General features: G+C 37.6%; 1 protein-coding gene and 3 non-coding genes across 5 annotated transcripts in view; 2 read left to right on the forward strand and 2 right to left on the reverse strand.

The window, feature by feature from the left end:
• The window catches only part of LOC145284891 (WW domain-containing oxidoreductase-like), an 820,745-nt gene that overhangs the window by 455,427 nt on the left and 338,041 nt on the right, over positions 1-27,277 (reverse strand). The gene's annotated exons all lie outside the window — the stretch shown is intronic.
• Positions 9,719-9,854, forward strand: LOC145285430 (U4 spliceosomal RNA). The gene has a single exon (XR_013869056.1). It is a non-coding gene; the product is annotated as a U4 spliceosomal RNA (small nuclear RNA).
• On the reverse strand, positions 15,552-15,687 carry LOC145285431 (U4 spliceosomal RNA). Its single transcript, XR_013869057.1, has one exon. It is a non-coding gene; the product is annotated as a U4 spliceosomal RNA (small nuclear RNA).
• On the forward strand, positions 22,441-22,576 carry LOC145285432 (U4 spliceosomal RNA). Its single transcript, XR_013869058.1, has one exon. It is a non-coding gene; the product is annotated as a U4 spliceosomal RNA (small nuclear RNA).

A 27,277-nucleotide genomic window follows, 5' to 3' on the forward strand; every position in this document is an offset into this window, starting at 1 on the left:
GGAGAAGTGATGGGATCCAAGCAAGGGAGAATGCATAGGATCCTGCAGAAGCCGCTTGATTCATTTCTGAATTTGTTATTTTTACAGAATGCCTTGTTCGAGAGCATTAGTGCTCTTCCTGATGATAGCCATTGCTAAAGCTTAAAAACAAGTTTAATGGGGCAGTTGATTTTCAAGGGAGCTGCCAGGCAGTTGGCTTTCAGTGGTTCTGGAAAACGGAGTGTCTGTAGTGTTTAGTTGGACTGATGTTTTTCAGTTGGCCGGCATTTATTGGAAAGCATTTCTTTAAGTCTGCCATTTAACCTTGGTGAAGCAAGTGCCATTTCTCCAAAATGATAAACATTATTAATGTATATATGTATATATATATATATATATATATATATATATATATATATATATATATATATATATATTGCCCTTGTTTTGTTTTTTTAAATTTTTTATTGAAAACTCTTCAGTGCAGTATTAATTGAAGAATCGACAGATTGTTTTGGACAGCATAACAACGATTACGATCACGGCTGGTGAGTACACATGGTGCATCTTCACAATAATAACATATTTTCTGCATCTGGCCACGTGGAGCACTTTTTTTTTTATAAGATTTCATCACAATATGCTACAAATGTGATTTTTCTTTTGATCTGTGCATAAATTCTTCAATTGAGGTTTTATTATTGAATCCTGGAAAAAAAAACCATTAGAGTTACCTTGGTCACATTTCTGAAGAGTTTATTCAAAAAAACTTTTTAATTATTCCTCCAGAAGACGTCTAACTTAAAACTGAATTTCATCAAATACTTTATTTACTAAACCATGTGGCATAGTGGATAAACTATGTAGCGTAATGGATAAAGTACTTGGTTAAATTCAGTTGTAGGTTCAATCTTCAGTGTTGCAAATTAGAACTTCAACTCAGTCATGACTAATGGAATGAAAGCATGCTACCCCTGTGGGTTAAATAAAGGTTTTATTCAAAATTCTGTTCTAATTTCAGAGTTCAACAGAAAGATTTCTAAGTTTAACAAGATATACTTGAAGAAGATCGAAAATTATATCTACCGAAACTTTATGAAAATAACACTCAAAATGAGAACAGCAGTTAGAAAAAGCCAAATAATACGAATAATCAATCCTTATGTGAAAAATTTAGAAACAGATTCTCGTTGGCTCACTAAATTTACGTCAAGCCTTCGCAGTATGAGGTAAATGTCTGTTCGGGAATACCAGGCACTGTATGTGAAAAGATGTTGACACTTTATGACAAAAACTAACGTCATTAAAATCCTCTGACCGTAGGTGAATTTAATATCCTATAGAAGCTCCCTCTCTGAAGCCAGCTGAAACTGAAGGAGAGAGGATCAAACCCGTACCAACTGACATGGATTTAGAACTATTTGATAATGAATGTTCACATCTAGTTGAATTGATCTGACCATAGACAGCTTTAAATTGTCAACCATCACAAATGTGCAATGGTGGATCAAAAAGTTTGCAAAATTTTTTAATAGAAGTAAAATTATTCAACATGTCAGAACACTTAGTTATCTGTGATCAGTTTCATGCAAGTCTCTGTATTGTTCAAACACTCTAAGAGAAGCTAGTTTTTCAACCATGGAGAACATTATGATAAGGTCGAATATTAAATTTTTGGTATCGCTAAAATGGAAGGAAACACAAATCATTGAGGTTTGGGTAAAATTTATAAACTTATGCTCCAAAATATACTACAATGTACAAATTGATTCAGCGATTTAAAAAAGATAACCTTGAAGATGACCCTCACTCAGGAAGATCAGAAACCTTCAGAAATGAAAATTTATTAGCAGAAGATCGACAAATAACTGTCCATCAGATAGTTATGTCCCCAGACACTTCCTATGGGTCAGCAAATTCAATTGAAATTGTGCAAACTGAGTATGATGGATCCCAAAAGCATTGTAACCGGATCAACAAAGTCTTTGAAATAATGTCTTCTTAACAATATTGAAAAAAAATTAAATAAAAGAACAATTTCTGGCAAAGATGAAACTAGATTTGATCTCATCCTGAGTCTGATAGACAGTCAAGTTCAAATCGGTTAAAAAATAATGGCCACGATTTTCTAGAATTCAGAGGATGTGCTACTGATAGATTACTTTGAAAATTAAAGACCAATAACAGGAGTTTACTATGCTGAGGTTTTAAGGAAGCTAAAGGATGTTTTGATTAACAAAACGGAAAAAGAAACTTCATGATGGAATCCTGTTTTACCAGCACATTCTTTGACGGTTATGTAAGTTGTCGTCAAGAATTTCAATGGGAAGTGTTTCCTCATCTATCATATCGTCCTGGTTTAGCTCCATCAGACAGACTTCTTAATTTATCCAAAATTCAAAGAAACTCTCAAAGGTATTTTAATGACAAAAAGAAGCAAAAAACTGCGCCACCACTTGACTCTCCAGAGTTTCTCAAAGACGGTTTTCAAACCTGGAAACATTGCCTTGAAAAATGCATGACCTGAATGGCAAATGGCAACTATGCTCAGAAATAAGTTCATGTATATATGAGTTTGTAGAATAAATTAATATCTGGAAAATTCCATAATATTTTGATCCACCCCCATGTGCAAACATTGATCTGAGGTTGCTCCACTATTAATTTTATATCTGATTCAGTTGCAAAAATGTTACCGCTTTTGTTAATAAAGATCAAGGCATTGTTCTATTATGAAAATTTACCTTCTTCAAATAGATATCGCTGATTTTTAGAATTTAACAAACAAATAAACAAAGTCTGAAAGCAGTAGATTGTCTCATACTCCATGTAATGGCTGGCATTCATTTTAACAAAATCGGATTTTAATCTTTTGGCATCTTTGGTAGCAGAGATAAACACAATTTCTTTTCTCAGCGCTCCTCGTCATTTCCACTGACCAATCAGTTAGCATCAAGGTGATGCTATCAGCAGCATCTGATCAAGATGTATAAAAGAAGCTGACGTTTTTTCAGCCAAGAGTTATATGCAACTTTCCCCTAGATTCACTGTTAGGCAAATGGCAACCCTAATGCACTAAGCTGATGACGAGTACGATTTACAGTGGCTATAACCATGGTGATCCATCATCATGATAAAAATAACCAAACATTTATCAAAATAAACATTATCATTGTTCTATACAGTGGCTCTCCTTCCTGACAATCCACTAAATCCTACTGAAAAGTGATGCATTTTATTCCACTAAAATAAATACTCTTCTTTATATTTTTGTTTTCATCTTTTTTTTTTTGTCCCGTCTATCACACATCCTTCATTCATTCTTTTTTTATTCGTGATAGTCGTGATATACTAGCAAACCATAATTCCACTTCCTGTGTACCCAATGTTTACAAGTATCACAAAAGGTTGAGTTTCCATCAATCCTCTTTTCCAAAAACTGAGTTCGAGAATTTTTCATTTTGCAGAGGTTTTTCAACACAACAATCACTGATCATCACTTTGGTTTGGATGACAGTCACATGCATTTTAGTTTCCTTTAATCCTTTTTATTAACATATAGATCTAGCATTGTTTCACAGTGAAATATTAACTCATCAACATAAATCATCTCTGTGGACAACACTTACAACATACAAATGAAAAAGAACATTAAAACTGTTATTGTATGTGCTCTTAATTTATACATGACTTTAAACACTTCTGTACATTGCTTGAACAACATTCATCAATCATTTGCTTGCCTGTAATTTATGGTTAAACTAAAAATTTCTTCGGTAAATTCGACACTCTGTTGTACAAACTTCCAACTACAAAACTCAACACTCTTTTAAGTACGACGACATACACTTTCGTCCAACTCATCCTTGGTTTTATTCATCTGTCTCATTTGCATATAAACGGTAACAGTCTGTGTCGTTCACGTGACTATCAACCATAAAACTAACTGGGTGTCGGCATTTGAGCCTTTCTTTCCCTCTTTTTTTTATGCAACCGAACCTTTGAAGCACACACACACATGTTAGCCAAGTTGTGATTTTCCCTCCATAATTCATGCTCATCTCTATAAACAACACTTTTGCCACTTTATTAAAAAGCTTCCTGCAAATCCACAAAAGCTAAATATAGATTCTTTTTGTTACCAAAATACATTTCCATTTGTCTGAATATAAATATGGTACATTATTTAATCTGCCTTCCTTAGCTTTCATCTATATATGGCATAATCACTTTGACACACCGATTCCGATAATATCACTGAAGTTAAGCGATTTTGAGCCTAGCCAGTGCTAAAAATGAGTAACCATTTGATAAGAGTAGGGGGTGTATGCACTTTGAAGCCTGAAGAGGGGTGGACACTGGCATGCTATTCTTGCCTCAGACACCCTGTCTGAAATAATGCAACGCTCCCATGGCCCCTGAGAGTTAAAGAATTCTTGGATCTCTCAGAGCTTTCTAAGCACCGAAACATTTTAGAGCATCAGCAAAGTCAACTGAATTTGAAAGAACAAAATACTTGATTTGGTTAGAATAAAAAGAAAACGGATAACAACGTAAAACAGTTTTTTTTTTAATTCCATTTTCACCCCAAACAAGGCACAATGCCACTTTTATGTAAAGGGCTACTACATGACCATAAGTTGCAGTTATACTATGTAGGGAGTTGAGCAGCAAGACGTATGTTCAAATTACATTTGAACTTCTGCATGTCAGTATAGTTGGGAAAGCAGGAACTCCGAAAGGAGTTCCAAAGTCTAGCAGTTCTGGGGAAGAAACTATTAAAATAGAAGGCCTTCTTACATCTAGGGATCTCTACTGTGTAGAGGTGGGATTTTGCTGCTTGTCAGGTTTGTCGAGAGTATTTACATCGGGGGGGCTACAACGGTTTGTAGTTCATCGGAGCATCCACCATTAAAACACTTGTAGAACAGGCAGAGAGATGCAATATTTCGTTGATGGGACAGAGGTTGAAGCTTAGATGACAGTTCAAGACCTATCAGGTTGGCAACTCTCTTCTGAACCCTGTCCAGGAGAGAGAGACTAGTAGAAGATGAACCAGCCCAAATGTGACAACAATACTCCATGCATGGGCGAATGGTGGCCTTGTAGAAGTATAGGATACTTTCAGGCATGAGTAACTTTCTGACACAGTAGAGAGAGCCTACCTTCCTCGCAGCGGCCTGGCAATGCTCTCAACTCATGTTCCCTGTGAATGTTAAGCCGAGGAGTTTGAAAGAAGTGCTTTAAAGATTTACTGAAGGTGTGTGGAGTTGTTTCATTTTATTGACTAATTTTTTTCAAAAGAAAAAAATTAGGTAGCAGCAATAAAAAGGATAAATGTGGGGTTAGTCATGCGAGGTTATCTTTATGATTGATGTTTCCACATCAATTCCAGCTGCCTCTCTTCATGTTAAGAATGGCTTTTCTAAATAATCATGAAAAGTTATTCTTAACATGGGAGAGGAGCGTTTTATATTAACTATTCTGTAACTTTACCTAATAATTAAAAAAAACCCAAAGGATACAATAAAAATTTCAATTAAAAATTAAGCATTAATCGGAAGTGAAGTTGAAGCACCAATAATAAAGATAACCCCATACCAAAATATATGAAAATACATTCAAAGGCCAATTGCGAGACTTGGGAGATTTTGTATCAATTTTATTTATACAAAAGCCCATTAAACTAATTTTATCAAGCAAAAAAAAAAAAAATTTTATTTATACAAAAGCCCATTAAACTAATTTTATCAAGCAAAAAAAACAAAAAAAAAAAACAATATTATTTCTGAAAGTAGGATTTAGGTAATATACTTACAAGTTAAAAACAGATGGGCAAATATTGCAAATTTTTAAAAATTATCCTTTTTCACCCCAAACAAAGCATATTGCCACTTGAACATAAGGGGCTACTCTTTGGGACAGAGTCTAACACATGACTATGAGGAGTTGAGCAGTGATATGCCTATTCACATTACATTTAAACTTTTGCAGATTAGTACAGTCAGAGAAGCAAGAAACAGGGAGGAAATTCCAAAGTCTGGCAATTTAAAGGAAGAAATTATTAGAATAGAAGGCTTTCCGGCATCTAAGAACCTCAACGGTAAAGGAGGAGAGTTGCTGCTTGTCGAGTTATTATATATGTCGAGAGGCACAATTGCTATGAGTTTATCAGAGCATAGTCCATTAAAGTACTTGTAAAACAGGCACAGACATGCAACATTGTGGTGATGAGACAGGGATTGGAGCTTAGCCAATAGTGTGGGACCTATTAGATTTGAGGCTCTTTTTTTTTTCGGATCCTGTCTAAGAGTGAGAGACTGATGGTAAATGCATCAGCCCAGATGTAGCAACAATACTCAATGCATTGAGAACGCATGGCATCGCAAATTTTTTTCTTTATATAATTTTATTTTCTTTTTCTATTGCCAATGTTTTTACATTTTTAAAAATAGTGATTTTTCTGTCAATTCGGATCCATATTTATTTTCACTGAAAACACAAGGAAATACTTAAATCTTTGATGCATTGCAGTGTACATATTGCTAACAAATATTTGCTTTAGTGAGCAAATTCTCTTGAATTAATTTTTTTTTTGTTTTCTTTTTAACCAGCAATTCCTAGCCAAATATAAGTTAACCCAAACCCTGTCACAGATGTTCATAAATGATTGTTTAGCTCTATTTTACTTTAAAATATAAACTACTTGGCATTTGTAGTATTTGCGTTCTTCAAACTACGATTCTCATCTTGAGTGTTATTTTCACAACGTTTCAGTCGATGTAACCTCTGGCCTTCTTCAGGTGTATCTTGTTGAACTCGGGGATCTTTCTGGTGAACTCAGAACTCTGCGTGGAATTTCGAATGGAACCCTTTATTTATCCACGAGGCTAACATTCTCTTGTACTGTTAGGACTACTATCCAGTCATGACTAAGTAATTCAACACTCAAAATACAATTGCAGACTAAATAAGAACTTGACATGAAACTGCTATACGTTCATGAAAAAAAATCTGTGTTACAATTTTTGCTCACGTGATTACGTGATTTTTTTAAAATATAAATAAATCCTTTTTTATTCTTATTTATATGCGTTTGGCCTCTTGCCTTGAGTAGTCGTTACTGTAAAATTCAGTTGAATAAAGCCTTGATAAAGTCTTTCCTCTGCGTTACACTACAGAAACATACTACACTTCCTCTTTTCTGCCCTCGGTCAGTGAAGGAGAAATCCTTAACGACTGAGATAATTTGAATTTTTGTTCTTATCCAGAGTAACCTTTTTGGGGAACTGAATTTTCCCCACATTAAAAACCGACCTTGTGGCTGATTCTCTCTCCTCTGATCTTGAGCAAGTGGTACAGTGGGGAAAGAGGTGGCTTGTTACTTTTAATGGATCTAAAACCAAGCATTTATCTTTACATCATCAACGCTCTGATCCCCATCTGGCGTCAATTGAAATGAATGACTTTCGTCTTGAGGAGGCCTCATGTTTTGACAAGCTCCTGGTCTTAAATGGAACACATACATTAAATCCGTTGCCAAGGCTGCTGGGAAAATGGTGAGATCATTCTATCGATCCAGTAGATATCTCACTGCTGATGCAATTCTCTATCTATATAAGAGCCAGGTACGTCCAAGGATGGAGTACTGTTGCCACATCTGAGCAGGAGCTGCTAGAAAAGACTTATCCTGCCTTCAAAATAGACTTTGTAGCATTGTGGGGGATGTCCTTTTCTCTTCCCTGCAACCTCTTTCTCACAGAAGAGATGTTGCGAGTTTGTCTCTGGTTTATCGTTATTTTCATGGCTAGTGCTCGGCTGAGCTCCATTCTATGAGCCCCCCTCGCCAAACTTTTACAAAAAACACCTGTAGAAAACACTATCACTAATTAAGCCCTACTCTTTATCTGTGCCTAAACCTAAACGTAGATTTCATGAGCAAAGCTGCTTTCTTAGAACTGCACGCCTGTGGAATTGTCTTCAGTTTTTCTGCTTTCCAGCTGACTACAATATGGTTGTCTTCAAGTCTAATGTAAACAAGTTTTTGATTAGCCGTTCCGTATAAGTTAACAAATTTACCGAACCTCCATTACTAACGGTTACTATATTGTCCAATTTCTACTGTACACTCTTTAACCCTTATCCTCGAGTGTCCTCTGGGCCTTGATAAGTGGTGATGCCTATGTAAACAAAAACTCTGCCATCGTGAGGAGGCAAGTAAATAGAAATATTTATAGGATTGATATGAAGTACGGAAAATACATTTTTATCATAAGAGAATTTGGGTCTGTGTTACTATACACATAGATTCGAAAAAGTTGTCAAAAAACAAATATATAAGAAATATAATGTTATCAAAGGCAAGATAAATTACTCTTCTACCTATTTGAAAAAATTTTTTAGTGATTTCACAAACTTTAAAACGCATAATCGGTTCGAAAATCATGCAGTAAGAGCAAATAGTCATTAAGACATGTTAAAAACACTTTGAAAAAGAGTTAAAAACATATTTAATTTGAAAAGGAAACACTAAATAAGTGGATAGTCCTTAATCCACGGAGTTTCGAAGAAATACTTTCCTTCTCATCAAAGGGTAGCATTTAGCAAAATGTGGGATCGGATTTTGCTCGCAAAAGTATTCGATGTCAAAGATCTTACTTGATAACAAAAAGTGAAGCAGAGGGAAAAGGGTGAAGAAAAAAGTGATTTCACGTGAATGGATTTTTATTTATTTATATATATATATATATATATATATATATATATATATATGAGAGAGAGAGAGATGGCGGCATGGCCGCTGTTGAACACTGTAAGTTTGGGAAAACGAGTTTGAACAAACAAATTATACAAAATACTGTTAGAAACTTATTCAATATATTACCGTGACATAAGCGGACATATATTCAGTATTTTGTATAATTTATTTGTTTTAACTGATTTTCCCAAACTTACCGTGTTCAACAGCGAGCATGCCGCCATTTTTCTTTTTCAAATACATCGAAAAACACTATGATTTTCGAACCGATTACACGTTTTAACATGAGTAAAACCACTAAAAACTTCTCCAGATAGGTAGAAGAGTAATATATCTTGCCTTTGATAACATTTATTTGTTATATATTTTATTTTATTTTTTTGGGGGGGAGGGGCTACATTTTCGAATGCGTATAGTAACACAAACATGAGAATTAAAATAAAACAAAGAGAACTGAGAATAAGACTGCGACATTAAAGAGCGGTCGTGAAGTATTTTTTTTTTGTCCCCCCTCTCTCTTACATCAGAAGAAACTTTTATAGCTTTTTAAATTACAATCAATACATACATTGGTTGTATTATGAAGAAAGAATCGAAAAATTATCTAGAGTCCAAAATAATGCCTCCGTTTTTTTTAAATCCAAAAGTTAAAGAGCCACAAAGAAGGGAGTGGTACCAATTCAGCATAAGGAAGCAGCTGGTGATAAAGCAACAAGTGTGAAGGTCAAGGACGTTAGAAACACAACTTCATGGATTGTTAATATTTAATAAACAAAAAACAATTTTAAATACTTAACATCCATTAAAATGAATACAATTGTTTGGAAAACTTTATAGAATACTTATGTAGTGACTAAGATCAGCTTAAAATAAATTTATCTGATGAAAAGATTTAATTAATACATAAAAAGAAAATGATGGGAGCGATGGGTGTAGTATACAGACGCTGATATATAATACATTTGTGGCTGAGAAAACTTCAGCTTTGCGCAGAGGCGATACGGCAGCCAATGAGGATTACCCGAGGCGTTGTTATTGCTAGTTGAAAACTATTCCCAATACCCCGCGATGGTACCCACGTGGTGCCAACCGCAATTTCTGGACACCTCTAAGGAGGTGTAAAATACAATTTAAAAACAGACCATATTCGCACCAGTAGTGTGGTATCTTCTCTCTTAGGTAAATATCGATTACTTGGCTTTAGCTAGTTGACATACACTTTACCTGTTTTTTTTTTTTAATTTTTTATAGTTTAAGTTTTTAAATCAATTTATAGATGGTTTTAAAACTTTTTAAAATATTTTTATGAATTAAATTTTTTTTTCTTAATATTTCATTTTCTTATGTATTGGTTTGTATGTATTATTCTTTTCTGTCCCTTCTTTCTTTTACCCCCATCATATTGCCTCTTATAAAATAATTCTTTATATATAATTTATTTTGTGAAAATTAAAATTACAATCAAAATAATTCAATGTGAAATTAAAATAAATTAAAAGCAAAATTCAAATTTACAAAACAATTTTAGGCACAAGGTCCTTTAAGATCTGGGTGGGGAAGTGTTGCAGGATCTTTGTTACTACAGTGAAAATGGAGTCTTTGGCGACTTTACTCTTGACTGGCAACATTTATCACAATAACTTATTCACTCTGTGGACTCTAAACTAACTAATGAAAACCCCAGCGTTTTTTGCAAAAAAGAATATATTTACAATTATTTTGTGTGTGTGTGTGTGTGTGTGTAAATTTTTTTTTTTTTTTGTAATTAAAATGTGTGTGTGTGTGCGTGTGAAAAAAAGTTCAATTCATTGGAAAATAAAAAGTTCTTGAATTTTGGAAGAAAAACAGTTCGTGTTGGGGAGTGGGGAATCTAGAAAAATATGCAAAAATAAAATTGTCTAGTGCATTGTTAGTAAGGTCCCTCCCTGAGCTAATCTGGAAAGTTAGATCACCTACTGTTTTCCGGGGCACCGAAAACAAGCGGGAAGATCCTTAGTGGGGATTGGGAAGTATTCTTATTGGGTGTAGGGAGGAAAAATAAATAATTGTCAAAAAAAAAAAAGGGAAGATGGGGGGGGGGGGTAGACAGCGACCTTCGAGTAGGGGTTGCCCAGGGGGTGATAAAACAAAAAGATAGGGGGGGGAGTAGTGGTAGGGTAGCCTCGCAAGGTTCTCTAGTGCCAAAAAACAAAAATTGGGGAACAGGATCTCATTTGTACCACCAGTCAAGAGTCTCTTTACTTTTTATTTGTCTAACCTAGCGGGATGAGCTTCGTAGGGCCCAGTTCTGCATGTGCCATGCTTATGGTGGTAACACGAATTCAAACTTGGCGCCTCGTCAGATGCACAAGCTAGTGTCATGCACCCACCTCTTGTCAAAGGCCACTCGAAGCAACCTCTTCCAATCACATCTTTTCTTTACTTTAAGCAGATGTTTAAAGTAGACGATCAGATCCCAATCCGGAACAGATATCCCTTTGCGGACTCGCTTGAGGCGTGTGATCCATATGACCATCCTTGCTACTGCTAGTATCGCTAGAAAAAACATTCTTTTCTCCCTAGGCAGCGGACGATCAATGTTCTCCACAAAATATGATTCGTCGAGTTCAAGCCAGCGCTTGGCATCGATGCGAGCCGTTATTTCATTGACGTACCCCAGGAGGGTCTTGAGCCTGCTGCAGCGGAAAAAGGCATGACCGACTGTTTCCCTCATGTCCTCGTTGTAGCACAGGCAGTAGACCCGGGTTTCTTCATTGTACAGGTTGAGTTCTTCAAGGAGGGGCAGTGCGTTCCAGACAAGTCGCCAGGTAAAGGAAAATTCCGAGTTTGTAAGAAAGTCCCGTCCCGGTGCCCAACTCCACTGAGAGCGGACCTCCTCTAATGACATTCCCGTCCGTTTCACTAGCGGTTCCTTTATGCTACGCCCCACTAGCTCCCGATAAAGCCTGTTCCTAGACTGTTCGAGGACACTGGTCTCCGGCAACGCTCTAAGTGCGGACCGGCATTCGGCGTAGAATGTTTGTTCACCACTCAGTCTCTGCCGAGCTTCGACTGAGGGGTTAGGTGTGAGATTAGAAAACGAGCTTCCAACCGCAGTGACCCATGGAACGTCTACGTACACTGAACGGCTCAGGAAGGCCAACCTCTCTGCGTGCTTGTGACACCGGAGATCGGGCAGTCCTAAGCCTCCCTCGCTCAGATTTCAAACACAGACCTCTCTGCAAACATAATGCTTACCCTCGTTTCACAAGAGTGTGTCGAGGTGCTCCTGTAAGCTGATTCGTCGTTTTGCAGGGAGGGGAAGTACAGACAGACAGTAAAGGATGAGCAGAAAGACGTATGTAGCAAACGCCTCCGCCCGACCCTTCAAGGACAATTTCCTTCGAACCCAAGTCTTGACAGAGGATTCGACCTTGGTCTCTACTTCCGACCAGTTTTTTTTCAGCTGGAGACCCGGTCCGAACCACACACCGAGGATCCGGACCGGGCCATCAGTCCAACTGAAGATGCCTGGAAGCGAATTTACTTCGGTCCAGGCACCCAACCGCAGACCCACCGACTTACTGCGATTGAAGACGGCCCCCATAACTTCTTTGTATCGAGCAAGCATCTCGGTGACCGCTTGAATGTCCGTGGGGCAAGACACGAACACGGCGACGTCATCGGCGGACGCGGAAACCCTGGCTCATGTGCCTCCAGGGAGAGCTATCCCACGCAGGACTGGTGTAGTCGTCTCGTCCCTTAACTTGCGAAGGAGGGGTTCCAAGCCAGGACGTACAAGAGAGGTGACAGCGGGCAACCCTGTCGCACCGACCAGGAGACAGTGAAAGACTCCGACAGCTTACCATTGACCTGCACCGCTACCGTCAGCCTGTCATACAGTACAGAGATCCACTTGCGGAAGTCTGGATTAAATCCGGCGGCCTCCAGCACAGATCCCAGGAACCGATGGTCCACCCTATCGAACGCCTTGGACTGATCCAAACTGATCAGCGAAGCCTCGGCATCGTCTTCTGTCCTCTCTATGATCGTGCGTATCAGATGAAGATAGTCCTGAATCGATCTCCCCTTCACAGCATAGCTCTGGTTTGGTTCGATCAAGTCAGTGATGACAACCTGCAACTGATTCGCAAGAACCTCGGCCAAAATCTTTAACTCTGTGTTTAGCAGAGTCAAGGGCCTGAAATCGTCTAAATCTTCCTCCCCACCATGCCATTGACCTTTCCTCAGCAATGTGATCACTCCCCTTGGTCACCTGCCTAGGGATGGAGCCCTGAACAAACCAATGGTTGAACATATCCTATTAGAATAGGGACCAACATGGGCGACAGCCTCAAGTAAAATTCGTAGGATAGCCCATCAAGCCCCGGGGACTTGTTGCAGCCGACCTGCTTCAACGCAGTAATGATCTCATGTTCTGCAACAAGACCATCACAGCTAGCCGCTCGAGCCGCCATGAGGCGGGGCGAGTCAGCCAAATAGCTGGCAAACTCTTCGATCCTGAGTCTGGGTAGTTGGGTGAAATGCTTCGATAGCTGCTTTCGAAACCCCTCGCAAATCTCCCACGTCAACACGAGGGCGTGCCCTTCCGGGTTGTTTACCTTTCAAATGTACCCCTCCGAGCTGTGCCTTAGAGTAACCTTACGCTCAACAGTGTCTGCATTAACAGCCTCGTTCAAGATTTTCATTAGCCTAGCCCTAACTATCTGGCCCTCGTACCGCTCGCTAGACAAGCGGTTGAGGTCTTGTTTAGCTAGTGCTATCTCTAGGGGGCCCTCCTCCACCGCCCGGGTCAGCCTATTCTCTGTATGCTTCTTGGCCTTAGCCTTATCTAGGGCGAGGTGTTGGCTGTACTGGACCGAGAAGCGTCTAATCTTAGCCTTGAGACTAACTCACCACTTACTCCCGGTAACCGCCCCCACAAATGCCCGTTGGATTATCTCTATAACCTTCAATCGGTAGTCCTCCAGCTCCAACAAGGTGCTGTTGAACTTCCAGTATCCGGCCAGTTTAGGCCTAGAGTTCAAGTTCAGGCGGACCATAACTAGTTTATGGTCTGAGTGTCCTAAAAAGTGGAACGTGGGGCAAGATAGAAAATCTACATCGCTTCTTCTAACTAACATCCGATCCAACTAAGTACTTTGATAGGAAGGCGCATTAGGATGCCACGTCCACATCTCCTGCCATGGGTGATCCAGGTGAAATCTGTCGACCAGGTCACATGAAGCCATCAGGTCAGACAGACTGCTGTCACACCACACTGACCCGCTAGTCCTCCCCCCCCCCGACTTTATCTATCTTGGGATCAAGGATGGCATTCCAATCACCCATTAAGACTACCCTCTCCAGATCATCTATAAAACCCTCCACTCGTCGAAAAAAGGAAGCCCTCTCCACAGCGGAATTAGGTGCGTAAACTGCGACTATCCGAAACACACTGCTATTAACGGCAACATCGACGACAATCGCCCGCCCGTCCTCGTCCACGTGAACAACATTCAAATAATTCTTACCAAATGCATTTAGCTTCGAAATGCCATGGCTTAGAGATTTCTCCCTAATTCCTCTTTCTGTAACTCTTGTTGACTTGATAATGTAATAAAGTTACTATGTTACTTTACGTTTTATCTTCTTAACTTTATATATATATATATATATATATATATATATATATATATATATATATATATATACTAGCATCGGTGCCCGGCATTGCTCGGGTGTTTGGAGGTGTATGTTGAGTAAAAAAAAAAAAAAAAGTGGTAGTAGGAAGGCAGGCTCGAGGTGGTTTTTTTTGTTGTTTCTTTTTTTTTTTTTTTAACTTTTTAACAAATTTTTACATGCATAAAAATAGAATTGTAAATTGGTTTATCATTTTATTGTTGAATAAAATTTCAAAGCGATAAATGAAGAAAAAAAATTATCTCGAAAAGAAAACAACACCTCGTCTTTATTTTTTTGTTTTTTAAATAAAACTAACTTTAATTTTAAAATTTTCGATGTTTGTCGTCGTCGTCCTCCTCCTCCTCCTTCTCCTCCTCCCAGCAGCCCACAGAGTGAAAATTAAAGAGACCGGATCGCCAATGAAATAGATAAACAAACGAATTTTTATACGATCTTATTTTTACTTATATACATACCTTTTATTAGTTAATAATAATAATGAAACGATATAATTTGGGAATCGTAAGTAGGACGACCCCCGGTGTGTGTGCAGTATTATGGTGAATGAGTAATTTAGCTAGTACTAGCATGGAAAACAAAGGTGCAGTGACGGGGATGACTATAAACCACATTCCCCAACTCTAAAACAAAATGGAGTCTGCAGTTGTGAAGCGTCAAGGAGGGTGGTAAGACCGATGAAGGAAAGCACTCACCAGACTTCCACTGGATAAATGCAAAGAAGACTGGGATTTAGAAGAAGCTTGTTGTCACCCAAATTCCAAAGCTCGCTACCCGCAAGAACACTCAATATGAGAATGCGAAATTAAATCCACCAGAATGCATTCAGTCATTTTAACCATTTGCTGACATCTTCCTATTTACTTGCCTCCACACGAGGGCAGAGTTAGACACAAGATTGAGTTTTAATGTGAGGAAAATCCAGCTCCCCAAAATAGGGCACGCTGGATAGGAAAAAAAAAAAAATTGTCTCGTTCATGAAGGATTTCTTCCCCATTAACTGAGGACAGAAAAGGTGAAGTGTAGCATCAATTAGCCAACAAACTTGATTTCTTAAGCAATTGAAAAAAATTATCGATATTTACCTAAACGCACAAGAGCGATTATGGTCTGTTTTTAATTGTATTTTACACCTCCTTAGAGGTGTCCAGAAATTGCGGTTGGCACCACGTGGGTACCATCGCGGGGTATTGGGAATAGTTTTCAACTAGCAATAACAACGCCTCGGGTAATCCTCATTGGCTGCCGTATCGCCTCTGCGCAAAGCTGAAGTTTTCTCAGCCACAAATGTATTATATATCAGCGTCTGTATACTACACCCATCGCTCCCATCATTTTCTTTTTATGTATTAATTAAATCTTTTTATCAGATAAATTTATTTTAAGCTGATCTTAGTCACTACATAAGTATTCTGTAAAGTTTTCCAAACAATTGTATTCATTTTAATGAATGTTAAGTATTTAAAATTGTTTTTTGTTTATTAAATATTAACAATCCGTGAAATTGTGTTTCTAACGTCCTTGACCTTCACACTTGTCGCTTTATCACCAGCTGCTTCCTTATGCTGAATTGGTACCACTCCCTTCTTCGTGGTTCTTTAACTTTTGGGGTTAAAAAAAAACGGAGGCATTATTTTGGACTCTAGATAATTTTTCGATTCTTTCTTCATAATACAACCAATGTATGTATTGATTGTAATTTGAAAAGCTATAAAAGTTTCTTCTGTTGTAAGAGAGAGGGGGGACAAAAAAAAATGAATCACTTCACGACCGCTCTTTAATGTCGCAGTCTTATTCTCAGTTCTCTTTGTTTTATTTTAATTCTCTGATGAATAAGTTAAACGCAAGAAAGGATTTTATTAAGATGCATCCATTCCCTCTGGATGATTAGTGATGGAAATGCTATTTTAGCCTGAGGTGAACGGACTGACCGATACAGCAGTTTCATCTATTACTAGCAGTTCAGCCCGGCTTTGCTCAGCCCTATGTACTGTTCATAAGTTTATGTGCATATGTATGTATATATTAAAATGTTTGCTTAATGTCCAGGTAACCTACATCTAAAATTTCAATTATTTAGACCTAAAATTGGTAGAGAGGTTTGGAAGAGACTCTTTCAACTTCGATAAACAAATTTTCACCCAAAAACTGATTAAAAAGCTTGCTGTATGCCTGAATACTCTTTATGCAAAATTTCAAATGTTCAAACCCAAAATTGGCTGAATAGTTTGCTAGAGACCGCAAAGGTCAAATCTTTTGAACTCTTGGCAATCAAATTTTCGGCCCAAAACCAACTAAAAAGCTTGCCCTATGTCTGAATACACTTTATGTAAAATTTCAAATGTTTAGACCAAAAATTGGCTGGTAAAGACTGCACAGGTCAAATTCTTTTTTACTTTGACCCCAATTTTGATCCCTTAACATTTATTGTTTTGGGATCAAATCAAATTAAAGAGTTTAATCCATGTCCAAGTAACCTACATCTAAAATTTCAAGTGTTTAGACCCAAAATTGGAGGAGGAGTTTGGTAGAGTTTTCAAAGGACAAATCGTTGAACTTTGACCCCTTAACAGCCAAATTTCTGGCTAATAACCGATTAAAAAGATTTTCCCAAATCTCGATACCCCTTATGTCAAACTCCAGTCTGTAGACTGAAAATTTACAGAGTCGTTTAGTAGGGAAATGTACACACACAGACACACACACGGGAACAATTTCACTTTTATAGCTATATAGATTTAAATGTAAGACAGACTAAATAAATGCTGTTTCAACCTTAAGCATGGCAGACCCAGAGAAATGCTATTACAAACTTAAATGTAAGAGAATAACAAAAACGTTATTAAAAACTTAAGCATGACAGACCAAAGAAAATGCTGACGTTTCTGGATTTTTAAGATGGGGATTCGTATTATTTGGATTCATCGGACTACTGTTCTCATCTTGAATGTGATTTTCACAACGTTTCGATTGATGTAACATCTGACCTTCTTGTCGAACTCTGGAATGTTTGTCAAACTCCGGAATTTGGACGGAATTTCCAATGGAACCCTTTATAGACTTCATGGGGGTAGCATGCTCTTGTTCCGTCAGCCATGACTGCATAAAGGTCCTAAGTAATTTGCAATTGAATTTTTCGATCACTCACACTAAGAATTGAACCTTCAACCTTCAGGCAAATATCACTTTTACAATTGATTTTTCCACATACTTTAACCACTGTGGCATGGATCCTTAAATGTTACAGAACAGCAAAAACGTTATTTGAAACTTAAGCATAATAGGCTAAAAAAGAGTTATCTCCTATATAATACTGACAAACTACAGAAAATGTTATTTCAAATTTAAGTATAGCTAAATAAAGACCGTACCATTTTAAACATGGGCGTAACAGATCAAAAATAAAATCGCTATTTCCAACATAAGCATGACAGACTAAAGAAAAAGCTATTTGAAAGCAACACAACGCCTATCTATTGATGGGCAGAGATAAACAGCTTCCCATAAAAATACGAGGGCATGTGTCAAATTTAATATTCCTTCAATTTTTCCCAGATGAAAATAGTCTTCATCATTCGATGACAACGTCAATTAGAAATATTTAAATGATCACAATGTATGTACAAACTGCAGTATTCATCTCCATTGACTTTAATTATAATCTACCTGAACAAAAAATATTGCATTTGTTCCATGTGGACTGGTGTTCCAGATAATCGACATAGGATTATAATTTGTCTCTTGCAGTATTCCAGATTTTTAACTTTCTCCCGTGTAGATTGCTGTTCTGACTTTGAGGTTAGTGAATTTGGGTACAAAAACTAAGTAATTTTTTCTTCTCTTTTTCTAAAACGCATGAAGAATGTGGTAAATATCGAATGGATCAGCATGATACAACTTTTTTTTTATTGAATCAATTCTGTTGTTGGCATTGACTTACCTAATTCTTTCAAAAATCAGGTACCACATAAACGTCCGTTTTGGAAGTTGTACTATAAAACCAACTAGATTTGATTTGAGCTTTGCATTTCCTGATCGTCGGCAAATGATGATATCTACTTCACCATGGCCACCTTTTACTCCGCTAACAATTGGTTGGAATATCTGGATCCATTCATGTCAGGAGTAGACATGTTTTCGTGATTTCCTACAATATGCATCAAATATTTAAAATCGACAACCTGTTTGATAATTCTTCTCATAAAAACCTAAAATCACTGGAAAATTAAACCAAAACGTAGATAACAAAAAAACAGTCTTTAGATAAGAAATTTGAAACGGTCGAGCTCAAATTGAGATAGCAGAGCACAGCTGATTTTGGACATATAGAGAGGTGAAATAGAGTCAGGTCGTCCCATCAGAAAAGGTGTTTAAACCTAGAACCCCATCCTCCTACGTAGACCCCTACTACCATATCTCCTTCTCCAACATCAGGGGTCTACGTTCTAACCTTCCAGAGGTTGAAACCCAATTACAGGAGACAAAACCTGACATATTCTTTCTAAGCAAAACTGGAATAGGGCCGACCACCTCCCTAGATGAGTTCATAATTAAAGGATACTCTAACCTAACATCTAAATCTGACCCCCAAGATCGCCACGGGCATGGAATATGTGTCTACATTAAAGATGGCTTCCCATGTGGCAGGGATATCTCCAGAGAAGACCCTAATCTACCTTATACGTGCTTCCGGGTTGCACTTGCTTACACCACCGCATTTATATTTGCCCTCTATCGCCCCAACAACAGTGGAGTTACTGTCTTTAAGAGTATATCAGAAAAAATTGACCACATCCTGTCTGCTCATCCCTCGGCTAACATTCACATTTGCGGTGACTTCAATGTCCACAATGTGGAATGGCTGAGCCACTCAAATAAGACTGATGAGGAGGGGAGGTTCTGTCATGATTTTGCCATTGCCTATGGCCTCATTCAGATTGTCCGCGAGCCCACCCGTGTGCCCGATAGTACCGGTCAGTTCGCAAGCCTCCTAGACCTTTTTCTATCTACTTCCCCTAAGCTATGCTCATGTTCCGTTCTATCTCCTCTGGGATCCTCCGACCACTGCGTCGTATCAGTTAAGATAAAAATGAAATATAATAAATCTACAGACGTACCCCTCCACCGTACTGTATACCGATACTCTATGGCGGACTGGGATAGCTTCCGTACATTCATATCTGATCTCCCTCTCCATTCCATGTTTAAAAAGGATGTGTCCTCTATAGTATCAGATTTGACCGAATGGTTACTTGTAGGCATAGGCCAATTCATACCATCCAAAAAATTCCAACAAAAACCTGACAGCCAGCCATAGTTCTCCCCCGAATATGCTGCTGCCATCGCACACAGAAATCACTTTTTCCATAGCTACCAACGTAATAGATGCACTGAGACTAAAGATGCTTTCAGAACCGCCAGCAACCACTGTAAAAGAATAATAAAAAATGCAAGAGAACTATATGTGCAATCCGTTAAGTCCAAAGTAGCTGAGCAGTGGCTTGGTTCCCACCAGTTCTGGCAAATAGCAAATAGGATCTTGAACAGAAACCTGCGCTCTATCCCAACCATTATCAATGGACCAGAGGTTATCTCGACAGCATCCGACAAGGCCAAACTATTTGCCAAAAACTTTGCAGCAAATTCTACCCTGTGTGACGAAGGCCATCAACTCCCCATATTCCCTCCTATAACAGACAACACGCTATGCAACATACAAATATCTGTGCGTGAGGTCGCCAAGCTAATCAAGAACCTTGACTCCAGTAAAGCAACTGGTCCCGATGGTATTCCAATTATAGTGTTAAAAAAATTACAACCAGAACTTGCCCCCATACTTTCCAAACTGTTTAAGCGTTGCCTTAAGGAGAAGTGCTTTCCAACACCCTAGAAAACTTCATCAGTATGCCCTGTATTTAAGAATTCAGGTGATAAGTCATCCCCCTCTCAGTACAGACCAATAAGTCTCCTGTGTGTCATGAGTAAGTTGCTGGAATCCACAATAAATAGAGAAGTAGTCAACCACCTCAGCAGAAATAACCTCCTTAGCGACACGCAAATGGTTTCTGCTCTGCTAGATCTACAGCAGATGTGCTAATGGTTATATAACATAGGATTAGTGAATCTCTTGACAAAGGTTTCATTTCAAGGGCAATTGCTCTTGACATATCAAAGGCCTTCGATAAGGTTTGGCATAAAGGCCTACTACACAAGATTTCCAGCTACGGTATAACTGAAAATGTTTTCTCTATCATTAAGTCATTTCTCTCAGATAGGCTCATAAGAGTAGTGGTTGATGGCAGAAATCAGAGGCCCACAGTATTAATGCTGGAGTCCCTCAGGGGTCCATACTGGGCCCAACTCTCTTCCTGATCTACATCAATGATCTCCCAAAACACATACTAAAATCTTTCGTTGACATCTATGCTGATGACACGACCATCTATGGCAACACATCAAAGGCCGTAAATGATGATGTTCTCTCTGATTCTCTCTCTTCTGATCTTGAGCAAGTGGTACAGTGGGGAAAGAGGTGGCTGGTTACCTTTAATGCATCTAAGACCAAGCTCCTATCTCTACATCATAAACGCTCTGATCCCCATCTGGCATCAATTGAAATTGATGGCTCTCGTCTAAGGGAGGCCCCAGGATTTGATAAGCTCCTGGGTTTGACCTTTACACCTGATCTTAAATGGAACACATACATCAAGTCTGTGGCCAAGGTCGCTGGGAAAATGGTGGGATCCTTCTACCGCTCAAGAAGATATCTCACTAATGATGCAATTCTCTATCTATATAAGAGCCAAGTACGTCCAAAGATGGAGTACTGCTGCCACATCTAGGCGGGGGCTGCAAAAAACAGCCTATCCTGCCTTGACGGAGTACAAAATAGACTCTGTGGCTTGGTGGGGGATGCCCATTTTCTCTACCCTGCAACCTCTTTCCCACAGAAGAGATGTAGCGAGCCTGTCATTGTTCTATCGTTATTTCCATGGCAGGTGCTCGTCTGAGCTCCATTCTCTGGTCCCCCCTCACCAATCTTTCTCAAAAACACCCGACTAGCTGAAACCACCGTCAATTTTCCCCACTCCCTATCTGTGCCTAAATCAAAACATAGATTCCATGAACAAAGCTTCTTTCTTAGAACTGCGCGCCTGTGGAACTCTGTTCCACTTCCCTGTTTCCCTCCTGACTTCAACCTGGATGTCTTCAAGTCCAACACAAACAAATTCCTGATGAACCGCCCCCCCCCCTCTAAGTAATGACACCTTACCAATTCTCCAATACTATTGCTACACTATCCCTTTGATTACTGTACACAAAATAACCGTTATCCCTGGGTGGCCATTGGGCCTTGATAAGTGGTGAACTCCATGTAAAAAAAAAAAAAAAAATATTAATAGTGGAATTATTTAAAGCAAATGAATGAACATTAAGTTACGAGTGGCAAGATTAAAACTAGACTTTACTTCTGGTTTCACTAGTTCAACCATAAATAATACGTTTAGAAAGAAATTCCGACAGTTTTGTTTTTTCATTGCCCCCCCCCCTTCTCTTACAACAGAAGAAACTTTTATAGCTTTTCAAATTACAATCAATACATACATTGGTTGTATTATGAAGAAAGAATCGAAAAATTATCTAGAGTCCAAAATAATGTCTCCGTTTTTTTTTTTTAACCCAAAAGTTAAAGAGCCACAAAGAAGGGAGTGGTACCAATTCAGCATAAGGAAGCAGTTGGTGATAAAGCAACAAGTGTGAAGGTCAAGGACGTTAGAAACACAATTTCACGGATTGTTAATATTTAATAAACAAAAAACAATTTTAAATACTTAACATCCATTAAAATGAATACAATTGTTTGGAAAACTTTATAGAATACTTATGTAGTGACTAAGATCAGCTTAAAATAAATTTATCTGATGAAAAGATTTAATTAATACATAAAAAGAAAATGATGGGAGCGATGGGTGTAGTATACAGACGCTGATATATAATACATTTGTGGCTGAGAAAACTTCAGCTTTGCGCAGAGGCGATACGGCAGCCAATGAGGATTACCCGAGGCGTTGTTATTGCTAGTTGAAAACTATTCCCAATACCCCGCGATGGTACCCACGTGGTGCCAACCGCAATTTCTGGACACCTCTAAGGAGGTGTAAAATACAATTTAAAAACAGACCATAATCGCTCTTTTGCGTTTAGGTAAATATCGACAATTTTTTCAATTGCTTAAGAAATCAAGTTTGTTGGCTAATTGATGCTACACTTCACCTTTTCTGTCCTCAGTTAATGGGGAAGAAATCCTTCATGAACGAGACAATTTTTTTTTTTTTCCTATCCAGAATGCCCTATTTTGGGGAGCTGGATTTTCCTCATATTAAAACTCAACCTTGTGTCTAACTCTGCCCTCGTGTGGAGCCAAGTAAATAGGAAGATGTCAGCAAACGGTTAAAATGACTGAATGCATTCTGGTGGATTTAATTTCGCATTTTCATATTGAGTGTTCTTGCGGGTAGCGAGCTTTTGAATTTGGGTGACAACAAGCTTCTTCTAAATCCCAGTCTTCTTTGCATTTATCCAGTGGAGGCCTGGTTAGTGCTTTCCTTCATCGGTCTTACCACCCTCCTTGACGCTTCACAACTGCAGACTCCATTTTGTTTTAGAGTGGGGGAAAATTGGGGAATGGGGTTTATGGTCATTCTCAAATGACTTTGTAAACAAAGGAAAACGAAAGTTGTATTATACCGTAGTGTTTTATTTATACTTCTGACAGGTATTCTCTTTCAGACGTCAAATACCTCCATTTTTATTTCGTTTCTACACACAGATATTAACGTTTCTTGCATTAATATTGCACCATTACACACGTTTTAACAAGTAGGGCCCACACAGATCGTAAACTCCAAGTCTAACAAGGAACAATGACAAGAAATAACACAACTCACGCTTTTCTGTTGAAGCAACATGTATTTCTGGTAGTTTTTCCGAATGAAACGATAAAGATATGCTTAGATATGATATTTTAATTCATGCAGATTACGCATTTATTATTATAGAGACAATTATCTATCGATTATTATATTAAACGTAATATATAGTAGTGAGATAAAAACAATATATATATATATATATATATATATATATATATATATATATATATATATATATATATATATATATGACTTGGGTGGCATCAGCTAGAATCGAAACCAAAACATACAACTCTCCATCCTCATGTCTTTGCCTCTGAGCCACACCTATATATATATATATATATATATATATATATATATATATATATATATATATATATATATATAAATTCATCTCTCATCCTTTTTTAAAAGATGGAATCGTCCTATCGTTGAAGATGCAATCAAGCAAGGTCCACAGACTTATATATATATATATATTTTTTTTTTTATATGTGATGAGATGATTCCAATATTTGGCCCTGATTCCAAGACAATTACTGATTACAATTCTTTTTTGTTTTTTGTTTTTCAAAATATATGGTTGCTTGCAGTTCCTTTGCTGCAGCAACTACGTCAGATCTTACCTTTATTCAGTGTAGAGTCATTCATTCACCTTTTACAACTATTGTACACCTGTTGCCTTACGATTCTCTAGTCAACGAATAGATAACGCTGTTTAATTGAATAGTAACAACCCAACAAAAGCAAATTCCGAGGAGAAAACATATTGAAGTGATTCCGACATGGACTGATAAACCTGACTAAAGACCACAAAAAGCCATGTAATTTGTGAATTTCTGTTTCCTGTAGTTGTTATTAGGTTTTCGCCAGAATAAGTATCAAACACCTGCTAGTTGGCAGTTGTAAAAATCCCCAGTTTTTACAGGCTTTTAAAATACTATTTCAGCCCGGCGCTGCCCGAGTGTTTAGAGGTGTATGTTGAGCAAAAAAAAAAAAAAAAAAAGCGATAAATTTTTTAAACTTTGACTCCTATTAACATTTGTTTTGGGCTCAAATCAAGTTATTAAGTTAGATCCATGTCCAGGAGCCTATATGTAAAATTTCAAGTGTTTAGACCCAAAATTGTCGGAGGAGTTTGGTAGAGTTCTCAAAGGTCAAATTGTTGAACTTTGACCCCTTAACAGCCAAATTTCCGACCGAAAACTGATTACAAAGATTTTCCCAAATCTCAGTACCCTATATATCAAATTGCGAGTCTGTAGACTAAAAATTGACAGAGTTATTGCGTAGGGAAATGTACACAAACACACAGACAGTCAGGCAGACAGGCAGACAGAGAGAAACAGACACGTTCACTATTATAGATATATAGACTAGCATTGATGCCCGGCGTTGCCCAGATGTTTGGAGGTGTATACTGAGCAAAAAAAAAAAAAAAAAAAAAAAAACAAGACGGTTAATTTTTTTAAACTTTGACGCCTATTATGACCCCTTAACATTTATTGTTTAGGGCTCAAATCAAATTATTAAGTTAGATTCATGTCCAAGGAACCTATATCTAAAATTTCAAGTGTTTAGACCCAAAATTATCGGAGGAGTTTGGTAGAGTTCTCAAAGATCAAATCGTTGAACTTTGACCCCTTAACAGCCAAATTTCTGGCCGAAAATCGATCACATAGATGTTCCCAAATCTCAGTACCCTGTACATCAAATTTCGAGTCTGTAGACTAAAAATTAACAGAGTTATTGTGTACGAAATTATGGTTGAAAACAGAAACTTATTTTAGCATGACACCCAAGATGGCTGACATGTAGCAACGTGGGGATGAAATTTGTTTTTCCCAAACACCATCATGTACAAAATAAAATTTTTGTTGATAACGTCAAATGGAAACAACATTTGACGAGTTGGTGAGGACAGGAAATTTTTATGGACACATAAAATCATAAAATTGCCATCCCATTAACGAAACGGCTGTAATTAAGAAATCCAGGATGAAATAAACAAAAGTTATAAAAAAGAAAAAATTTAAGTCTTTGAATTTCAAAGTTTTGCACTATATATATATATATATATATATATATATTAATAAAAACTTTACAACTGTAACAGAATTAATAGACAAACTGGCTACAAGTTCAATTTTAACAAAGCTAAAGGATTTCAGAATACATTGTGATGTTATAGTAAATCTCCCAAGCCAAAATTAGTTCGTCCAAGAGATATAAAAAAGTCGATAACAGTCATTCGCCGATTAACTTGTCAAGGTTGCTCTGGTACCATGTCATAACGAATCATTGGAGATGTTCGGGTTAAAATCAACAGAGTTGTTCGAGATCGTATCGTCGAATCATCAGAACTATTCAAGTTAGAATCGACGGTGTTGTTCAGGATTGTGTCCTATCGAATCAACAGGTGTGTCTGGGTTCGAATCGACAGTGTTGTGCGGGATTGTGTTGGAATCGACAGTATTGTTCGGGATTGTGTTTGGGATAAATAAATATTCTAGTTCTCCATAAATTTAATTCTTTATATATTACTCAATTTCATATGCTATTTTATATATATATATATATATATATATATATATATATATATATTGATTTAGATTTGTTTTTTGTTTTTTTTTTCCAACGATAAATACGGTTAATAGTGGCTTCGCCTCGAAGCTCATTTTTTTTTATTTACTTAGAAAGTCGCGAATAATTTGTTTGGACGTATATAATATTTTTATTTATTTATTATTTTTAAAACAGTAATCTACGTACACACGTGTTTCGAGGTAACTACCTCTCATCAGCGTAACTCAACTGTTTCTAGGGACTGTGGTAAACATGGTCTGAAGTTCGATCCCTAGAAACAGTCGAGCTATACTGATGAGAGGTAGTTACCTCGAAACACGCGTGTACGTAGATTACTGTTTTAAAAATAATATATATATATATATATATAAATTCAAATCAATGTAGGTGTTCAGGTTTGAATCGATGGTAATGTTCGGGATCGTGTCCTATTGAATGTATGGAGGTGTTCGAAATTGAATCGACGATGTTGCTCGGTATCGTGTCCTATCGAATCAATGGAGGTGTTCGGGTTTGAGTTGATGGAGTTGTTCAGGGTCGTGTCGGATCACATGGACAATTTCGTCGTTCGTTGTTCGGGATCGTGCTGCCACGTGTGAAAACAATTGTTTTTCTCTCCTCCCTCGTGAACCAACACCCTATGCTAAACACTTGCCAAAATATCGCATTCACTTTGCAACTTGATCTTACTTAGATGATCTCTAATTTGTTAAAAAAAAAAATTATTTACAAAAATAATCATGAGGAAGGAAACAACATTTACACATAGAGAAAAATATTTTTTGAACCATTATTTGCCCTCTCACCAACCATCTAAATCACTCATGTACAGACGAAGTGTGCAATGTAACCAAATTCTCAAACACATTCTCAAACAGTGTTTGGTTTTCACAACGTTTCGGTCGATGTAACCTCCGACCTCCTTCTGCTATATCTTATCAAACTCGACAATCTACATGGAATTTTGAACGGACCCCTTTATTTAATCCACAGAAGTAGCATGCTCTCATTTCTTCAGCTATGACAGAATAGATGGGCCTAAGTAATTCACAATTGTATTTGGAGTGTCACCCACACTCGGGATTGAACCTTCAGCCTCCAGAAGAGTGTAACATTTTACAACTGAATTTTATCAAGCACTTTATCCACTCAAATTAATTATTAAGTTAAATTAAATAAAGGATTCATTAGAAATTCCGTGCAGATTCCTGAGTTTGACAAAAACATTCGAGAATTTAAGATATACCTAAAGAAGGTCAGAGATTACATCAACTGAAACGCTGTGAAAATGACACTCGAGAGGAGAACTGTAGTTCGAAGAAACCCAATAATGCAA

Source organism: Euprymna scolopes, chromosome 9, assembly GCF_053919585.1.
Source record: "Euprymna scolopes isolate OS-2025 chromosome 9, ASM5391958v1, whole genome shotgun sequence".
NCBI lineage: Eukaryota > Metazoa > Mollusca > Cephalopoda > Sepiida > Sepiolidae > Euprymna > Euprymna scolopes.